General features: G+C 38.2%; 1 protein-coding gene across 12 annotated transcripts in view; it reads right to left on the bottom strand.

The window, feature by feature from the left end:
- MAB21L3 (mab-21 like 3) overlaps positions 1 to 12,051 on the bottom strand; it is a 79,721-nt gene that overhangs the window by 59,258 nt on the left and 8,412 nt on the right. The window contains exon 2 of one of the 12 annotated variants that reach the window (XM_082614117.1): positions 7,725 to 7,901. The exons of the other annotated variants lie outside the window; for them this stretch is intronic. The gene's annotated coding sequence lies outside the window, so the exon portion shown is untranslated. The remainder of the gene's footprint in view (positions 1 to 7,724; positions 7,902 to 12,051) is intronic. 12 annotated transcript variants of the gene reach the window in all.

The raw sequence follows: 12,051 nt of genomic DNA, 5'->3' as shown, positions 1-12,051 counted from the left end.
TATAGTTGGGCCTTGGGTCTTGTTTTTTGATCCACTCTGACAATCTTTGTCTTTTAATTGGTGAATTTAGATCATTGACATTCAAAGTGATTATTGATATAGTTGGATTCATATCTAACATGTTTGTTACTGTTTTCTATTTGTTGCCCTTATTCTTTGTGCCTGTTTTTGTCTTCCACTCTTTTTTCTGCCTTTTGGGGTTTTAATTAAGCATTTTTTGTGATTCCATTTTCTCTCTTTTCTTAGCATATCAGTTAATTAATAAGTTATTTTAACATTTTTTAAGTGGTTGACCTAGAGTTTGCAATATACACTTATAACTAACCCAAGTCTACTTTCAAAGAACACTATACCACTTCACAGGTGGTGTGAGTACCTTATAATAACGAAATCATCCTAATTTCTTCCTCTCATCCCTTGTATCATTGTTATCATTCATTTCATTTATATATAAGCATACATAAATGTGTGTGTATATATATAAATGTATTATATATATACACACACATATATATAATATACAGAAATACACATAGTCAAATTCATTGTTGCCATTATTATTTTGAACAAATTGTTTTCTGTTAGATCAATTAAGAATAAGAAAAATAAGTTTTTATTTTCCTTCTTGTATTCCTCCTTCAATGCTCTTCTTTTTTTTATGTAGATCCAAGTTTTTTACTTATATTATTTTCCTTCTCTAAAGAACTTCAACTTCTTTAACATTTCTTGCAAGGCAAGTCTAATGGTAACATATTCTCTCAATTTTTGTTTGTCCAAGAAAGTCTTTCTTTCTCCTTCATTTCTGAAGAATACTATATTGGTGGTTTTTATTCTCTCAACACTTTAAATATTTCACTCCACCCTTTTCTTGCATCATTTCTGAGAAATCAGATGTAATTTCTTTGTTCTTTTATAGGTCAGTATTTTTTTCCTTGTCTTTGATTTTCTGCAATTTGGATATGATACACCTAGGTGCAGTTTTTATGGCATTTATTACACTTGGTATTCTCTAAGCTTCCTGGATCTGTGGTGTGGTATCTGCAATTTATTGGGGGGAAATTACCAGTCATTATTGTTTCAAATATTCTGTTTGTTTCTTTTCCTTCTGGTATTCTCATTATGTGTATTTACACCTTTTGCAATTTTCCCACAGTCCTTAACTATTTTTTTTATAGTCTTTGTTCTCTCTATTTTTCAGTTTTGGAGGTTTCTATTAAGATAGTCTCTAGCTCAGAGATTTTTTTCCCTCAGCCATGTCCAGTCTACTAATAAGCCCATCAAAGGCATTTTCATTTGTTTCAATGTTTGGGTTTTTTTTTTCTTCTCTAGCACTTCTTTTTGGTTTTTAGAATTTCCTTCCCTCTGCTTACATTACCCATCTGTTAGTATATGCTGTCTACTTTATCCAATAGAACCCTTAGCATATTAATTATAGTTGTTTTAAATTCCCTATCTGAAAGTTCTGACATCTTTGCCATGTCTGATTCAAACTGTGTTTTTTGTTGTTTCATATGCCTTGTAATTTTTTCTTGTCAAACATAATGTGCTGGGTAAAAGAACTGATGTAAATAGGCTCTAGTAATGTGGTGGTGGGAAAATATTCTAGAGTCCTATGATCAGTCTTTTAGTGAGCCTGTGCTTTGGACCATGGACTTCACTAGTGTTTCTCAGGTTTTTTTTCCTACTTCCTGAAGTGGGACAGGATGGCTAGACTGGACTGGAGTTGGCTATCCTCCTTCTCCCTTATGGAAAGTTAGAGCTTACTAGAGTTTCCCTTCTCTCAGGTCTGATAATAACCCAGCAGGTTAGGTTTTGGTTAACCAGTTTCTGCTGAGGACAGGCCTTGCTAAAAAGAATAGATTGCTCTGGTTCATTTTCCCTCCCCTGCAGGAAGCACGAGGGATTTTTGGTTTTGTTTTGTTCTTTCTGATATTTACTGTGAGGATCTGGTGGAGAACCTAAAGGTAAGTCTCACAAAATTGTGAAGGCCCTCCCATGACCAGGTCCCTGGAGTTTTCTGCATTGAGCTTCCAGCAATTCATCAATTACAGTGCAGGTTTCCCTACCTTGGTGCTGGTTCCCATGGTGGTTTCTATGTCCATGCCTCTGCTCTGTGACTCCCTGTATTTGCTTGTCTGTCTCTTCAATTTGGGGGAGAGTGGTCTGCCTTGTGTTATCTCCTCTTTTACTAATCCAAGAGGAGTTGTTGATTTTTCAGTCTGCTCAGCCTTTTTTGTCATTGTAAGCGTCGAGTAGTAACTTCCAAGCTCTTTACATGTGGAACCAGAGACCAGACATCCAATAGTGTCTGTTTTGAACTCTCATTATTAGATCTCAAATATTGCTAGTTATTAAAATGCTAATAGTAATTTAAAATTTTAAAATCAGACAGCTAACAAGTCAGATTTAAATAATTAAGTCTAATATTATGAGTGAAAATCAGGCAGGTAATTCTGCATAAGTAAATGTGCTATTACTGCCTTGGACAGTGGTCTTTCTGAATAATATATTTTAAACAGACATTTTGGAAATTTTTAAGAATATGTAGAACAAAGAGGAGAGGGAGAAAAATATGCAGTGAAATTAACAGTTGTTATTTGTGGATGGTGGAATAATTATGGGCTTGTTTCTTTTTGTGAATTGGTTTTTATACATTTTCTACAAAGAGCATATGCTATTTATAATCAGAAAAAAGGTGTAAATGCTACAAATGCTATTTAAAATAAAACAAAATGAGTTCATTTCTTGATGCTTCTTTTTATATTTGCTTTCCAGTTTTGCCAACATTATTCTGCATAATCAGAAAACAGACCCAATCTTATAAATGTTCAAAAGGAGGAAAATACTATTAGTGCAACTGTAACGTATATATTTCTATGTTGGTTTTCTTTATTAAGATGTATCATGCTGAGGCAGGAAAGATATAATCAGAAAAAGAAACACATGTAGGTCAGCGGCAGTAAGAGAACATTCATAAATCATTTTGCAGTACATGTCTATCTTTTCAAGGTAGCTACACAATTTCAAGGGCAAGCATTTAATATTTGAAAGTACACTGGGAAATTTTAAAAGAATCTTCAGATGATACAACCAAACTCATTGCCCTCCTGCTTTGTCCAAGTCCTGTGTTGGGTGCCCAAAATGCAAAGATCCTATTGATTCCATAGGTTCCTCCCTCAGGTAAAATTAGAGAGTTGAGGCCATAGTATAAAGAGTGGTTACCATCAGTCCTATGCTGAAGAGTCAAGCCCCAGCTGGCCCAGACAGGAATTGCTGTAGGGAAGCATGGGAGGGAAGGCTGAGTGTACACCGAGGAGGTGAGTGATAAGAGAGGTAGGTGGGAGGCGGCATCCTAAGCCAGGGATAACAGCTGGGCACAGGTATAGAGACATAGCCAGGGACTGTGGTCAGAGCAGAACACCTGAAGGATGCCAGATTAACTTGAAGAGATTACTCAAGGCACTGAATTCAAGGCTAAGGTATTTTGATTTTTCCTTGTAGGCAATGGAGAGCCTTTGAAGGATTTTAGACACTGATAGGACAGAAGTTGTTCTTTAAAGTGATTTATTTTGCAGCTAGTTGTCTATGAGATTATCCATCTCTATTAGCTTGTCAGCCTTGCAGGCATAGATTGTGTCTGATTCACTGTTGTTGTGGGACCCAGGGCTGATACTGGCTGCTTTAACACCACTGTGCAAATCAGGAAGGGTGGCCCCTCTGGGTAGACTCAGTCCTACAAGGTCAATGCTTGGTGAGCTGACCATACCTGTGTGAAAAAGATCTTCCAGGAAGAAGCTGCCCTCACAAAGGTTTATGGCTTGACGAGGAAATAGGAGAGAATTATATACAATTTCTCTGTATCTCCCTAACAATATAGTGTGGAAATTCCCACCCCCTTACCCTGCCATGTTTACTGCTATAGAGAGAATTCACTCCTTAAGCAGTTATATAATAGTCTATAGTATAAGCATGTCACAATTTACTCCACTTCTGATGGGCGTTCCCTTTGTTTCCAGGTTTCTGCTGGAAACAAACAATGCTGCAATTCATCTATATTTTTTGAGAGTTTAGAATGGCTTAAATAATGTAAGGAATGTCTTTTCTTCAAAGCTTAGATAAAACTCAGCTGCCAAAGCATTTTAGCTTGGTCCTTTTAAAAATAAAAAAAATTATTTTTGAACATCTCTCAATACTAATGATATGTTTAATTTTTCTACCTCTTCTAGGGTCAATGTTGGCAGTTTATAGTTGACTCAAAAATCATCCATTTCCTCTAAATTTTCAAGTTTATTGTCACAAACTTTTATAGAATAATATTCCTTTATGATTATTTTCATTTCTTCATACTAAACCCTCGATGTTTCTCCCAAATCTGCTCTTTGTCCAGTTTTATGGAGATGAGAAAAAGGAACCATCATCATCCCAAATTTAAAGTCATCTTTGTCTTTTTCCTATCCTTCACCTCCCACATTCAATCTTCCATTCAATCCTGTCTGCCTCTAAAATAACTCTTAGGTCCATCCATCCATTCCTCCTGACCGCCATTGCCATTGCTTCTCTACCTCACCCTTGGGAATCTAATTCAAAGAAATAAATGATCATATATGAAGATACCAGATACAAGTAATAATGACAACACCATCAATAATAATAGCTAACATATATTAAAAACATTTTATATGCCAGATACCATTTAAAATATTTTACAAATATTAAGCCATTTTATCTACATGACAACCCAGTGAGATAAGTACTATTACTTTTCTCATTTTACAAATGTACTAGAAAATGTAAATACAAGGATGTTTATTACAGCATTATTTACAATAAAGACAAAAGGGTTGCCTATCATTGCTGCAATAGTTGAATAAAATGTGACCATCAAATGGAAGCAACCTGGGACTTCCTTGGTGGCACAGTGGTTAAGAATCTGCCTGCCAATGCAGAGGACATGGGTTCGAGTCCTGGTCCAGGAAGATCCCACATGCCGCGGAGCAACTAAGCCTGTGCACCACAACTACTGAGCCTGTGCTCTAGAGCCCACAGGCCACAACTACTGAGCCCGCGTGCCACAACTACTGAAGCCCATGCGCCTAGAGCCCATGCTCCACAAGAGAAGCCACCACAATAAGAAGCCCGCACACAGCAATGAAGAGTAGCCCCCACTCTCCACAACTAGAGAAAGCCCATGTGCAGCAACAAAGACCCAACGCAGCCAAAAATAAAATAACAATAAAATAAATTTTTTAAAAAATGGAAGCAACCTGAGTGTTCAACAACAGATGAATGGATAAAGAAGATGTGGTATATATATATATACAATGGAGTACTACTCAGCCATAAAAAAGAATGAAAATTTGCCATTTGCAGCAACATGGGTGGACTTGGAGGGTATTGTGCTAAGTGAAATAAGTCAGAGAAAGACAAATCCTATATGATATTACTGATATGTGGAATCTAAAAAATACAACAAACTAGTGAATATAACAAAAAAGAAGCAGACATATAGAGAACAAACTAGTGGTTACCAGTGGGGAGAGGGAAGGAGGGAGGGGCAATATAAGGGTAGGGGAGTAAAAGGTACAAAGTATTAGGTATAAAATAAGCTACAAGGATATATTGTATAACACAAGAAATATAGTCAATATTTTATAATAACTATAAATGGAGTATAATCTTTAAAAAAATTGTTTAGGGACTTCCCCAGTGGTCCAGAGGTCTCTTCCAAGGCATCAGATGTGGGTTCGATCCCTGGTTAGGAACTAAGATCCCACATGCTGCAGGGCAACTAAGCCTGAGTGCCACAACTAGAAGGCCCGTGCACCACAACCACAGCGTGCTCTGGAGCCCATGCACCACAACTAGAGAGAACCCCGCACACCTCAAGGAAAGATCCTGCATGCCGCAACTAAGACCCAATGCAGCCAAAAATAAATAAATAAATATTTTTAAAAGTTAAACAAAATCAGACCATCCACATCATACAACAGCGTGTAACTATTTAAAAGAATGATTTGGATTAGTTCTCAACCCTGGTTACACACAGAATCATCTGAGTAGCTTCTGAAAAACATGCTTGGGTCCCACCCCAAACCAATTAAATCAGTCTCTGGGGGTCAGTTAGGGTGACAGTCATTGAGTTATATTTGGCAGTTAACTTGGAGGGATGTCCATAACAAATTACTAAAGATGCCAGGAAGGTTGCATTTCATAATGCCATTTAAAAAATGTTATTTATTTATTTATTTATTTTATTAATTTTTTGGCTGCACTGGGTTTTCATTGCTGTGCGTGGGCTTTCTGTAGTTGCGGTGAGCGGGGGCTACTCTTTGTTGCCGTGCATGGGCTTCTCATTGCGGTGGCTTCTCTTGTTGCAGAGCATGGGCTCTAGGCACACAGGCTTCAGTAGCTGCAGCACATGGACCCTAGAGCTTGTGGGCTTCAGTAGTTGCGGCACATGGGCTCAGTAGTTGTGGCTTGCGGGCTTAGTTGCTCTGCGGCATGTGGGATCTTCCCGGACCAGCATTCGAACCCGTGTCCCCTGCACTGACAGGCGAATTCTTAACCACTGCGCCACCAGGGAAGTCCCCATAATGCGATTTTTTAAAACAACGACAAACAACCCCAATCTGAGTGTATATCTTTCTTCTACATTTATATTTGGTGTATATAGACACACTATTTGATATAGATAAAAAATATATATACTTATATAAAATGTCATATATTATATATAGTATATATATATCATATATAATAATACATGGGAAAAGTATATATATATGAACATGAAAAAAGTACAGATATATACACACATTGTTGTTATTAGTTAAGAAATGGGGTACAGGGCTTCCCTGGTGGTGCAGTGGTTGAGAGTCCGCCTGCCGGTGCAGGAGACACTGGTTCGTGCCCCGGTCTGGGAAGATCCCACATGCCACGGAGCGGCTAGGCCCGTGAGCCATGGCCGCTGAGCCTGCGCGTCCAGAGCCTGTGCTCCGCAACGGGAGAGGCCACAACAGTGAGAGGCCCGCGTACCGCAAAAAAAAAAAGAAAAAAAGAAATGGGGTACAAATGGCTTGTAAGTGGGAGACAGAGAGGGAGGAGGCGGAGGGAAGATGGGAAGAAACTAAAAAAGCAAAAGAAGCTTAAGGCTGCTCTTCACCAGGTAAAACAGCATATATTCTGATAGTAGTTATCTCAAGAAGGTAAAATTTCAGGTAATTTTTTTTACAGTTCCCTGCATAAAACACATTTTCTATAAGCGTGCATCACTATATAATCAGAGAAAACTTTCACATTATCTTCTTTTTTTTAAGCTGTCTTTTGCTTATGGCTTTAGCACACACAGTGCTCTCTGCTGGAACAATGCTCCTCTGATTCCTTGCCTGGCTAACTGCTCCTTATCCTTAAGGCCTCAACTTCCATGTCAGTTCCTCAGAACTCCTTTGAGTTGGATCAGAATGCGTTCTGTCACTCTCAATCCTGTCCCACTGCCCTTTGATTTCAGAGCACTTATCACAGTTTGAGATTAAATGTGTGGCATTTAGACCACATCTGTTCCCTGCTCTAGAGTGGAAGCCACAAGAGGTCAGGGACCAGGTCTGCTTGGCTCTTAGTAAACTCCCAGTGTCTTGCCTAGGGCTGGACACACAGAGGTCTCAGAAAAACCTTGGTAAGTGTTTGGATCATTTCTCTGAACTTAATAACTTTCCACATGTTCCTACCTTGTGCTTTAATGAGATTTTGTGCTCTCTGATGTCTGGGACTGTGTCTTCCACCTCTCAGCACTCTCCTGAGTGCTCAGCAGATCTCTGGCTGATTGGACATGCTGATAAACCTTGATTTCTCCAGGAGCATAAGCATATTTCCTACCATTCCGCTGCTGCTGTCTCCTTCTCCTGCTGCTCGGGGAGAAAGATAAATGGGGATAAAGTTCCCAACTACCCCAGAGGTTTCAGTTCTTTTGAATACATTTCAGCTCTTTTGACTATACTTAGATGGTCATTAGTTGCCAAGTATTGTAAATTACAGGTCTTTTTTGGGGGGGGAAGTGGGGGAGGGCTTTCCCTCCTATCCCCTCTTATTATGAACTTATGTTGCCCCCCTGCTCAATTCATGTGTTGAATTCCTAACCCCTAGTATCTCAGAATGTGACTGTATTTGGAATCAGGGCCTTTAAAGAGGTAATGAAGTTAAAATGAGGCCATCTGAGTAGGGTACAAATCCAATCTGACTAGTGTCCTTATAAAAAGAGGGAGAAACACCAGGGATGCATGTGAACAGAGGAAAGGCCATGTGCAGACACAGTGAGAAGGTGGCCATCTGCAAGCCAAGGAGAGCCCTCAAGAGAAACCAAACCTGTTGACTCCCTGATCTTGGACTTGTAATCTCCAGAACCGTGAGAAAAGAACTTCCACTGTTAAGCCACCCAGTCTGTGGTATTTTGTTCCAGCAGCCACTGCACACCAGTACTCCTCTGTTGAAGACCTCATGTGGGTTCCCCAGGGCTAAACAGGCCTAAACAAAGGCACCGCCCTTTGTTCACTCCCTGACATCAGTCAACCAATTGCCCCAGGAAGGGCAACAACATTTCAGCTAGTGTCTTCTGAAGGGTGAGCTTCTTACTTTTCTGGGACATGTTTCTGCTACTCTTTCCACCTCTATCAGAAGCTGGGGACAGCTTTTTCTTTACTCAGGACTTTCAATCCTACGACCACAGAAAGCTCACTCTTACACCACAATTCCCTCTTTGTTATTTTTCTTCAAATGAGTCTCCCAAAAAGTCTTGATAACATAGCATTCTTTTTTTAAAAATTAATTAATTAATTAATTAATTAATTTTTGGTTGCCGTTGGGTCTTCGTTGCTGTATGCAGGCTTTCCCTAGTTGTGGTGAGCAGGAGCTACTCTTCGTTGTAGTGTGTGGTCTTCTCTTGTTGTGGAACATGAGCTCTAGGCACGCGAGCTTCAGTAGTTGTGGTGCACGGGCTCCAGCAGTCGCAGCTCGCAGGCTCTAGTGCTCAGGCTCAGTAGTTGTGGGGGATGGGCTTATTTGCTCCACGGTATGTGGGATTTTCCTGGACCAGGGCTCGAAACTGTGGTCCCTGCATTGGCAGGAGGATTCTCAACCACTGTGCCACCAGAAGTCCAATAACATAGCATTCTTGATTTAGACCCCCAACTTGGAACCTACTAAAGTAAAATCTTTCTTTTGAGCTTTCTCTCAGGACTTTAGGAAACCTAGAAAGCCCACAAAGGCTACATGAGGAACAATGCCCTTTCTTTCCTCTCAGAGTGCATGCTGGAGGCTTCATCACCAAAAGAAACACTCAGACCCCCTTCTCTGCTTCACTACTCAGAAACCACAATATCTGTTCTTGAAACATGATTAAGGAAACCAAATGCCAAGGAAAACATAGCTTTTTACCATGGGTTTATGGAAGTTTATAATCTACAGTCAATGTTGAGAAAAAAAAATTTGGCCTTTTGGGCAGATGTTCCTTCAATAAAAGTGATCAAGGTCAACCCATCCAGAGAAAACAATAACAACAATAAGAAAAGAATGAATGAAGTTTGATTCCTAAACATCAAGGAGTCTTTATTATTAAACATTAAAAAAAAATCATGGTGGAACAAAGTGCCAAGTGACTGGTACCAGTTGAAGTAACTCTTATATTTTGCTTTAGTTCCTAAATTTATCATAAAACACTAAAATTTTTCTTACTACCAAGTCTCTGTCTCAGTATGTAAGCCTCCTTAGGGTCATGGGATAATGGAGTGAACACAGAGACAAGTCTGATTTGCAGAACAATAGGATATTTTACTGTCTTCATTTTATACTCTAGCATCAAGAGAGGCAACATGATATTACAAGCCCTATTCAGAGGAAGGCTATAACAAAGTCCTATTAACAAAAGAGATGTAGGTTAAGTCCTATTCTTCCACACTGCAATGTCTATCACAGATCATTCTCTCCCATCAATCACTATGACAACCCCCATCAGTCATAAGCAGCCAGAATACTATCAACCAAGAAGTAAAGAGTAAGCCTTTATTCCCAGCTCGTGTGGGTTTATTTCAAATAATGATCTTGTTTCTCAGTAAATTCTTGCCTTATTACATCAAGTAGCCAGTCATTAGCACTGGAGAGATCCAAGGGCTTCTGGGCTCTTGGCACCAAAAACTGCTTAGATTCCGATTTCCTCTTTCATATCCAATTAAGGGTAAGATTACATAAATCCTCAGCTTCCCAGTTAAGTCTAACTATACCACAATCATTAAATCAGACTAAAATGATCTAAAATAAAAGGCAATGTTGAATGACACTGGGCAACAAATTAATCATACACAGGCCTTACTAAAAAGGAAATGAAAGAAATAGCATAAAGGCTAACCAGGTCTGCAGTTTTTGTACCTCAGCTTGGGGACCCAGTATAGCTCAACATAACTCCTTTTGATTAACTACTTCTAGAAGCTTCCTAAACCAAATATCTGTTAAAAATATTTCAGGTTAATTGAGACGACCCAGGTAAAGACAGAACAATCCATGGATGTAATTATGAGAGGATTATAACAGCTTTTGTCCACAAGCTGGGGGCAAAGTAATTATTCTTCATATAGTTTTTAACCCTAAATTGGGTAAAAGCCAATCACTCACAGCAAGACTGCTGTGTAAGGTGGATAGAAGAACACATAACTGACAAATCTGTCTGCCATTTGGAGGTCTATCAATAAGTAGTTTTTAATCTTTTGATAAGTGAAATTTGTATTTTCTACTTTAAAGCCTTAAGTAAAATCTTTCAGGGGAGCTGTGTGTATTGAAGATAAGCTGTAGAACACTGAGAACAATTTTCTTTACATTAAACATGGCGCCACACTGAAGAGTTCCAAACTCATGGAAGGGAAACAAAAGGACTGTTTTCATGATGAGAGAAACACAGACACTTAATTGTCATACAAGGTGATAATAAGTACAACAGTGATAAGTACGAGCAAGACCATTAACGGTGCTAAAGTAAATAAGATCAATACTGTCCAGCAGGTTAAGGAAAACCTCACTGAAAAAGGAACACTTAGACTGAGTCTTGAAAAGTTAAAAAAATTCTATGAGGGAGTTTAGTAAAATGATCTCTATTTGAAGATGACATAATCTTGTATATAAAAAATCATAAGGAATCCACACACACACAAATCTATTAGTGCTAATAAACAAGTTCAGCAAAGTTGATGGATATAAGCTCAAAACCAATATACTAAATCAGTTAAGTCAGTTTTATTAATATACACTTAGAAATGAACAATCTGAACATGAAATTAAAATAATTCAATTTATAATAGCATAAAAAAGAATAAAATACTTAGGAATAAATTTAACAAAAGAAGTATAAGACTTGTACACTGAAAATTAAAAAACACTGACAGAAATTAAATAATACTTAAGTAGGTAGAAAGATATTTCATGTTCATTGAATGGAAGACTTACTATGGTTAAGATGGAAATACCCCCCAGACTGATCTACAAATTCAGCACAATCTCTACAAAAATTCCCACTACCTTTTGGGGCAGAAATTGACAAGCTGATTCTAAAATTTATATGCAAGTACAAGGGACAAAGAATAGCCAAAGAAATCTTGAAGAAGAACAAAGTTGAAGGAATCATGCTTCCTTATCTAAACTTACTACAAAGCAACTATAATCATGACTGTGTGACACTGGCATTAAGTACAGACATCTAGAACAATGGAATAGAATTCAGAGTTCAGGGGAAAAAACCCATATGTCTACGACCAAATGATTTTCAATAAGAATGTCAAGACAATTTGATGGGAAAGAACAATCCTTCAAAAAATCGTGTTGAGACAATGGATATTCATAGGCAAAAGAATGAATGTGGATCCATACCTCATACCATATACAAAATTAAATAAAAATGGAACAAAGATCTAAATGTAAGAACGATAAAACTCTTTGAAGAAAATATAGGTGTAAATCTTCATGACCTTGGAATAGCGATTATTTCTTAGACATGATATCTAAAGCACAAACAATTAA

Source organism: Mesoplodon mirus (genome assembly GCF_964341445.2).
Source record: "Mesoplodon mirus genome assembly, chromosome: 3".
Classification (NCBI taxonomy): Eukaryota; Metazoa; Chordata; class Mammalia; order Artiodactyla; family Ziphiidae; genus Mesoplodon; species Mesoplodon mirus.
Note: the sequence above shows the minus strand (reverse complement) of the source record. Positions and strands in the feature narration are given on the sequence as shown.